Here is an 8,264-nt window from a genome sequence, read left to right as displayed (position 1 = left end):
TATGTTGTTGAATCATTTACAGCGACAGCCTGGCTCAAATTGTTCTTGATAATTATCTTAATTGTAACTTTTATTTTGACTCCTTTGAGCCGTTGTAACGGAAAGACTTTAAATTTCTCGCAGTGACTTCTCCACCAAGAATCTCCTGTTGCTTGTTGCGTCTCTCTCGCCGCTTTCGTTCGCAACTATTAAACACGATGATAAGTGCACGAGAGACTACACTAGTGGTCGATTTTGATGTGCTTCCAATTAATCTGTATGTAGGAAAAGTCAAGCATTTCTTAGGGTCGATTTCTTCGCCTCCGCTTTGGTCTTAACCATGTTTAAGCGTATGGGTAAGCACCGCTTAAGACTTAAATGGAGATGAAGAAATTGGCCCTTAGAGGATCAAACAAAGTTCAATTAGGCGGATGTAGAAAGCATCCAATTGCATAACACCCGTAATTGTGTTCTAATAGGGTTGATAGACAAAGAAGTCGCTTTGTGGGCTTCGTGGCTGTGCGGTTAGCCACGTCAGTAGTCTAGATGCATTTGCTGTGAAGTGTGGGTCCGATTCCCGCCCTTGTAAGGAGAAAATATTTCGTAAAGCGGAAAATTTTCCACTAGTCTACTGGGTGTAAAGTAAATGTCCTGCTCGTTGTCTAATACTCTGCTCTGGTCTGGTTTTCAAGTACTTCCGACTGTCCTTGGTTTTCTGGTTTCGGATTTTCTTCCGGAACTTCATCCGAGTTTTCCGACGACATCACATCTTTTTCGGTTTCAGAAACTACTCCAGCATATGTAGAACACTGTCCTTGTTTTCCTGCCTTCTTCCGTGATAGCTGGGGACTAGAATCCCTCCGATGGCCTATTGCTTGTATCCTTAAATCCGTCGTAGAAAATTCTTGCTTTCATGCCGGCTACTTCCATCGATGGAGGAATGCTTTTTTCGATTTCCATGAATACACCACGGATCCCAGTGGACAGGTGATCCAGGCCCAATTCCGAGGGAAACTTTTCACGGACAACACGATCAATTTTCCCAAGCAATCCGAGCACCTGCGACAAGCTTTCGTCGGTAACCTCCGTTGGCAGATCAAACACTCGGACTTACCGCATATTTGTTCCTGCTAGGGGTTCCATTCCCGGAAACGATTTCCCGGGAAATCAATGTTCCCGGGATTCCCGATTCCCGGGATGCACACTTTAGTTTCCCGAATTTCCCGGGAAATTATTATGTTAATGTATTTACCAATTTTTAAAGTTATACGAGGTGAACCGGCCCAGGGCCGAAAACCTCACTAATAAAGATAATAATAAATAATTTTTAAAGACGACTGTGATCTATGGTTAAAGTATTTGGTAATCCTTTTCTTATTTTGCAAATTTTATGAGGGAGTGTCAATTATATTTTTGATTACCATTTTCTCACTGTTCCAATAATGAAATTTCAATTTAATAGCATTTTTCGCTTTCAAAGTAGATTACTTACTCCCCATATTAAATATTAAAAAAATAAGTTTTATCTGTAGATGCTACAGTATTGCACAGTTCAACCCTAATACGTGCTAAAGGGAGGCGAACCAAAGCATAAGTTTCCATCGGTCATTTATTTATTTATTTATTTATTTATTAGGCCCAATCACCGGGCATTACGAAGTCGAAATAAAAATCTAGTATTTGATGAAATTTCTCAATAGCAAGAACAAAGTTATTTAATTGTGCAGAGCGACAAATTTCTCCAGATCGCAGATATTTAAGCAAGGGCAGTGACGGCTTTGGTAGATTTATTGTCAGAGTTTTATTTTTAAGACTCAATACATTTTGATTCAAACCCCGATACGTGCCTCATGTTCTGAGCACTCGTTTTTGTTTTGAGATATGTCTTTGTTTTTCTAAATTATAATGAACTGTTGAGAATTTACTGTCAGGATATGTCAGAGTACAAAAGTTAACATATTTTAGGTCTTTACTATAAGGTCGTTACAACAGTCTAATAACAAAAACTCGCCAAACTTATCAATTTTATGCGTTTCTGGTGCTGCTCGGAATTTCAAACAAAGTTCTACAGATAGAATCATTTAATATTGATTTAGGATTTGTAAGGTACGACCATAAAACGCTCGTCTGAAAGTATTTTTTCGCTTTTGAAAAAAAAACATTTAAGGCTTACATAAATCAAATTCAAAGGCGAAATGTGGTCAAGTGTTGGTACCAAGGTTCGTATTATAAATCAAATTTGACCAGAATATTGTTTCCATTAAGAAAATATACGGACGAGTAGGTACCAGAATGGTTGATGTTAGAAACCTTCCGGCAATAACAGAACAAATCCGGTCAAAGTTGTCTTCTCCTCCATATCAAGGAAGAAGCAAGGAATCATCTGGACACAACAGATCTTACTCTATAACGAGAGCAGATGCTTAAACTTCGCCATCTGCTGCTCATGATATAGCGAACGTTTTGCAGACAAAGGTAACGTTTATCAAACTGAATAGAGAAAATTTTTCAGACTTTTCAACAAATCTTTAATCATTTTTGCACAATGTAGCAATCAAATTCTTCAGGTCGAGAGTATATTTTTAATAAGTTATTATTTAACGTTACGATTTTGACTTTTGCATAATTGTTTTATTTCCCGGGATCCCGGGAAGTTAACATTTTATTTCCCGTTTCCCGGGAAGTTGATTCCCGGGAAAAATGGAACCCCTAGTTCCTGCGATTTGCATCCGAACTTCAACCGAATTCCCACTCGAATAAACAAACATCCAATACAATTAAGTGGTGGAATTCAATGGGATTGTATAAACTCGTCTTATGACAGGTGAAAACATTCTACTAAAAAGCTCAAAATAATTTTCTTATCACAACAGACAATCGTTTTTAAGCAGGGGTGTTGAGTAGAGTTTCCATTTCCCGGCCATTTTCGTTGTCCCGGGATTCGGGATAAACTTGTTCGTATATCCCGGGAAATCCCGGGATCCCGGGATTTTTAGATGGTTCCTTAGAAAACTTTTTTTTTTTTATTAAAAACGATTTTATTCAGGGGTAAAGTTCATATTTTAGAAAGGCCAGATAATACAGAGTTCGAATTGGAACTCATTTCAATTCTAATTTGAATCGATTCTTTCGAAGAAAAAAAACTACTTCAAGAAGCAAATAATATACAGGTTTTTCTCGGAAGTTAGAGTACCCTTCTGGAATATATGAGAAGAAGTTTTGAATATGCATAGGTGCAGTGGCGTAGCCAGAAAATTGGTCTGGGGGGGGTTTTCTGAACATTTTTTTTTTCGGAAAAAAAATTTTCTTCCAAAAATTTTGTCTTTGGGGGGGGTTTTATACCCAAAACCACCCCCGTGGCTACGCCACTGCATAGGTGTTCTGATAAGAACTGTACAGACAGATGTACATCAATATATGTACGCTTCTACCGCCGACGCACGATGACTTTTTCTTTGTCAATCCTTCTTATCGTTGGGATCCAAGCTCTAAATGAATATTTGATGCAGCGACCTGCATTACTGCCTTCTAGGCATAGAGTAACTGCTCCGAGTAAAAATACTTTCAATGAATTGGTGAACTAACCTCGTCCCCTATTCAGTATGATTCGGTTAGGCTGAGGAATTTAGTCCTCACTGTTGGTCATAAAATAATCGTTTAACTGGGTGTTTTGCATCTTCAAAATAGAAGTTTGGTTAATCATACTAAATTAAAAGACATTAAAATATTCTCAGATTATTTACATGGAAAACTAAGAATCTGTAAGAAATTTAAAAAAAATAGGCAGAGCATCGGGGTCGGACCACTTGTACTTGCGCATGTGCTGGAAAGTTTGTTGTACGAACGGCGATTGGAAGGACATGAATTGGATCAAGTGTTGTTTTGAGGCAAGAAGCTCAGGAAGACTGACTCAATGTTGGGCGGCTCGAGGAGAATTTGCAAGGCGAATATCAGCTAGTTTACACAACCTCGCTGTAGACGGGAGATGGGTAGGAAGCAGGCGCCAAATAGATGTAGCTGATCTTGTACTGTAGATACTTGTCGTTTAATTAATAGAGAGAGAGCTGTAGCTGCTGGAAAAAGTAGTAGCCCTCCATTGAGTGATATAGGGGAATCTAATATTTTTTGTGAAGGTGTTCTATTAACTATCTACGATATTTTCATGTCTGTGCCTCTCTTACTAATTTCATAATAAGATGATGTGGATTGTGCATCACAAAGAACCTGGGCTCCGTATATATGTCTGACCCTCCCAAATAAACGAACTTTTAAAAAAATCATGTCTGATGGGATGTATAAAAATATGATATGAGTTTATCATCTAAGTTGGGTTTCGCGTTCTAAACAAATAACTTTTGTAAGAAGAAAAATTACACTGTTTGCGAATCGGGAATGAAACAGTTTTTTTTGTCCCGGGTATCCCGGGATTTTCGGGATTTAAAAAATAATATCCCGGGAATCGGGAAATCCCGAATTTTCCTAAATCCCGGGATTTTTTGTCCCGGGATGTCCCGGGATGGAAACTCTAGTGTTGAGAGTGTAACCACTATTATCTTTACTTGTTTATACTTCAAATTTTTATACTTGTCCGTTTTTTTATTGTCATTGTCAAAAGTCAAATGTCATTGTATGTATTGCCAAAACCACGTTTATTAATAAATTAATTACAACTAACTAAATTCGCAGTTCCTCGTAAATTGATTTCTCCAGGCCTATCCGAAACCACTTCAATTTCAGCCCATGATGGCCGGGGACTACCGACTGGGAAACGGAACTGGACTGTATTAACGAATACTTTATCACCCATTTCGATGATTTAGTGCTTCTTCAGCGACAGAGACACACCACCGTAGAACAAATGAATGTAAACGGCCGATAAACAAAGAGAAGCAAACACGCGCGATTGCTTACTATTGTTAGATATGAAAAACAGAAAAAAAACAAAAAACTGCAGAGCAAAACTATTCCGGCTGCACCCAACGACGACAGCAACTGAACTGGACCAAGCAGCTCTTGTAGAGCAACGTATATTCATCATTGCCAATCGACGATGTCGGCAATCCGCCAAAGAAACGTAAAGTGCAGCAATCGCAGGTGCAACCAGACCGGCAGAAGAAGTGCTCGCCTGTTTTTTGTTAAGAGCGATTTGCCGGATTTGCGCCCTAGTCCATCTGGAACACGGCTCCAACACCTGGAAGGACGTGAAGCTGGTCGGCGTCATAATTTACACCGTCGTTGACTAGAAGCGATATCAGCCAGTCCACCGAGACGTCACGCAGGGCATCAGTCGCTTCAACTTCGGGTACGGACCAGAAACGCATAAAGCCGTGCTACAACAAGTGTGGCGACGAGTGGCCGATTCCAAGTGCGCCAACTGTGGGGACAAACATCGGTCCACTTCAAAGGGCTGTCCGAAGCGAGCAGAGTTCCTGGAAATCCGGAAGAAGGCTTCCACCAGGACCCTGCCGAAGAAGAACCGTGTTCCTGTACTCAACGAGGTGAGCTATCCGGCCATGAAGGCTACCCGACAAGCGATTCCAATCCTTTCACCGTTGCAATCGCACATGCGACTGGCAGCAGCAACTCCGAGCAGGTCCGAGCTCCAGTACCGCCAGCTCCATCCTCCAGCGAATGTCCCACCGAAAGAATCTGCTCCGCTCTACACCCCGTAGCAACTGATGCCGATCTTTGCGCAGCTCGCCACTCGGCTACGCGGATGTAAAACCCGTTTTGACCAGGTCTTTACTTTTGAAAATAATCAAATGGAAAGCTTGCTCGCTCAAGAACAAAACCATCGAGCTGAAACATTTCCTTGTGGAGAAGGAAAAAGACGTGGCGTTTTCACCGAAACGTACCTAACACCGGAGGTGAGCGTCTACATCCCGGACTTTTGCATCGTGCAACTCGACCAGTCGACCAGGGGAGGTGGTGTGACCGTCGCCCTTCGCTACAACATCAACTGTCGCCTGCTGTCAAGCTTCCGCTAGACAGGCGCTTTCCTATGTGCCTGGTGCTGGAAATTTGGTTTATCAGTACCCGCTAAGCTGCGAAGGATGACGGAGGTCCGTCGTACCTTAGTATAGGGAAAGCACCTGTCTAGCGTACAGATTTCGTGGGATCAACCCCCATCGAAAGAAGTGATTACCCTCCAATACATTATTCGTATCCCGGGACTATGTCCAAGGGCTTGACGATCCCTCCCCAGGCCATCTGCGAGTTGTGGGGCTTGCCTAGGATGTGGTGGGGTTTGACAGTGGGCCCTGTTAAATTCCTATAAAAAGCTGCATGTATCCGCAAGTAGGCCCCACCAAAGCGACCGTGTGCCGCTCAAAGCGCACAAGCCCAAGTCCTGGTGTCAGGTGGGACACAAAACAGCCCTGACACGACGGCCCTCCGACGAGACAGGAGGTTTGCGCAGGCCCAATAAGCCGCCTGGAAAACCAATAATTACGAACAATATAAGAGATAATGCGACTCGATATAATCGGCAAGGACCTAGGCGACGAATAAAGGATCACGATTGGAAGCTTGGTGTGCAACTTGGAACTGCAAGTCGCTAGGTTTCGCAGGTTGCGACAGGATGATCTACGATGAATTACATCCCCGCAACTTCGACGTCGTGGCGCTGCAGTAGATTTGCTGGACAGGATAGAAAGTGCGGATAAGCGGGCATCGAGCGGCTACCTTCTACCAAAGCTGTGGCACCATACCAACAAGCTGGGAACCGGCTTCATAGTTCTGGGAAAGATGCGCCAACGCGTGATTGGGTGGCAGCCAATCAACGCAAGGATGTGCAAGCTGAGGATAAAAGGCCGTTTCTTCAACTATAGCATCATCAACGTGCACTGCCCACACGAAGGGAGACCCGACGACGAGAAAGAAGCGTTCTATGCACAGCTGGAGTAGACATACGATGGATGCCCACTGTGGGACGTCAAAATCGTCATCGGTGACATGAACGCTCAGGTAGGAAGGGAGGAAATGTATAGACCGGTCATCGGACCGGATAGTCTGCACACCGTATCGAATGACAACGGCCAACGATGCATTAACTTTGCAGCCTCCCGCGGAATGGTAGTCCGAAGCACTTTCTTCCCCCGCAAGAATATCCACAAGGCCACATGGAAATCACCTAATCAAGACGGTAAATTCTTCGCCGACATCACGAACGTACGCACTTACCGAAGTGCGAATATTGAATCCGACCACTACCTCGTTGCAGTATGTCTGCGCACAAAACTATCGACAATGTACAACACGCGTCGGAGTAGTCCGCCGTGGCTAAACATTGTGCGGCTACAAGACGGTAGACTAGCTTAAAGGTACACGTAGCAGCTAGAAGTGGCACTCCGGACAACGGAAGAGCAGCTAGGCGCAGCATCTCTTCAAGATGGCTGGAGAGATATTCGATCCGCCATTGGAAGCACCGCAACCGCTGCACTAAGCACGGTGGCTCCGGATCAGAGAAACGACTGGTATGACGGCGAATATGAGCAGTTAGTTGCGGAGAAGAATGCAGCATAGGCGAGATTGCTGCTACACCGCACGAGGGCGAACGAGGCACGATACAGACGGGCGCGGAACAGACATAACTCGATTTTCCGGAGGAAAAAGCGCCAGCAGGAAGATCGAGACCATAAAGAGACGGAGGATCTGTACCGCGCTAATAACGCACGAAAGTTCTATGAGAAGTTGAACCGTTCACGTAAGAGCCACGTGCCGCAGCCCGATATGTGTAAGGACATAAACGGGAACCTTCTTACAAACGAGCGTGAGGTGATCCAAAGGTGGCGGCAGCACTACGAAGAGCACCTGAATGGCGATATGGCAGACAACGGTGGCGGTATGGTAATGAACCTAGGAGCACACGCGCAGGACACGGCTCCGTATCTTCAGGAAATCCAGAAGGAGATTGGCCGGCTGAAAAACAACAAAGCCCCTGGAGTTGACCAACTACCAGGAGAGCTGTTTAAACACGGTGGTGAGGCACTGGCTAGAGCGCTGCACTGGGTGATTACCAAGGTTTGGGAGGATGAGCTTATGCCGCAGGAGTGGATGGAAGGTGTCGTGTGTCCCATCTACAAAAATGGCGATAAGCTGGATTGTAGCAACTATCGCGCAATCACATTGCTGAACGCCACTAACACCAATTGCAAGAGAGTTCGTGGGGCAGTACCAGGCGGGATTTATAGGTGAACGCTCTACCACAGACCAGGTGTTCGCCATACGTCAGGTATTACAGAAATGCCGAGAATACAACATGCCCACACGACATCTATTTATCG

This window comes from Armigeres subalbatus, chromosome 2 (genome assembly GCF_024139115.2).
Source record: "Armigeres subalbatus isolate Guangzhou_Male chromosome 2, GZ_Asu_2, whole genome shotgun sequence".
NCBI lineage: Eukaryota > Metazoa > Arthropoda > Insecta > Diptera > Culicidae > Armigeres > Armigeres subalbatus.
This window is presented reverse-complemented; position numbering follows the sequence as displayed.